Below are 433 nucleotides of genomic sequence, written 5' to 3'. Positions count from 1 at the left end.
AAATATTCTTGGTGTGACTAACACATCATGACTAACAAGTCAAGTCAGTGCAATGAATATCATGAAGAGCCCTGCAATATGTCACACATAGCTATTCAAAAGTGCTAAGAAACTTGATGGGTCTCCAGGATCTTATAGTTGAAGGTTGAAAACTTATTATTTTGTGTCTTGCTGTACAAATCATGTTGGGATACATTTCTAGGTGAAAGTATTTAAATTCAATTCAATTTTAAATAAATATCAAGTGAAACTATCAATTGAAGTTTCTGATTTGTATTGCTTCAAACACAGTTCAATCTAAGTCACGAGCCAGTAATTGTTTCGTCTTTCATTAGCAAGTAGCATTGGCGTGAAAGTCTTGTGAATGGGAAACAGATGCCACAGGACGCACGATATCACAAGCAGCCAGTTTGATGGCTATTCGTCAGACTTG

The sequence above is a fragment of the Sinocyclocheilus grahami genome, unplaced genomic scaffold (assembly GCF_001515645.1).
Source record: "Sinocyclocheilus grahami isolate Dianchi unplaced genomic scaffold, SAMN03320097.WGS_v1.1 scaffold154.1, whole genome shotgun sequence".
NCBI classification, from domain to species: Eukaryota; Metazoa; Chordata; class Actinopteri; order Cypriniformes; family Cyprinidae; genus Sinocyclocheilus; species Sinocyclocheilus grahami.
The sequence above is the reverse complement of the archived record's forward strand: the minus strand, read 5'-3'. Positions refer to the sequence as shown.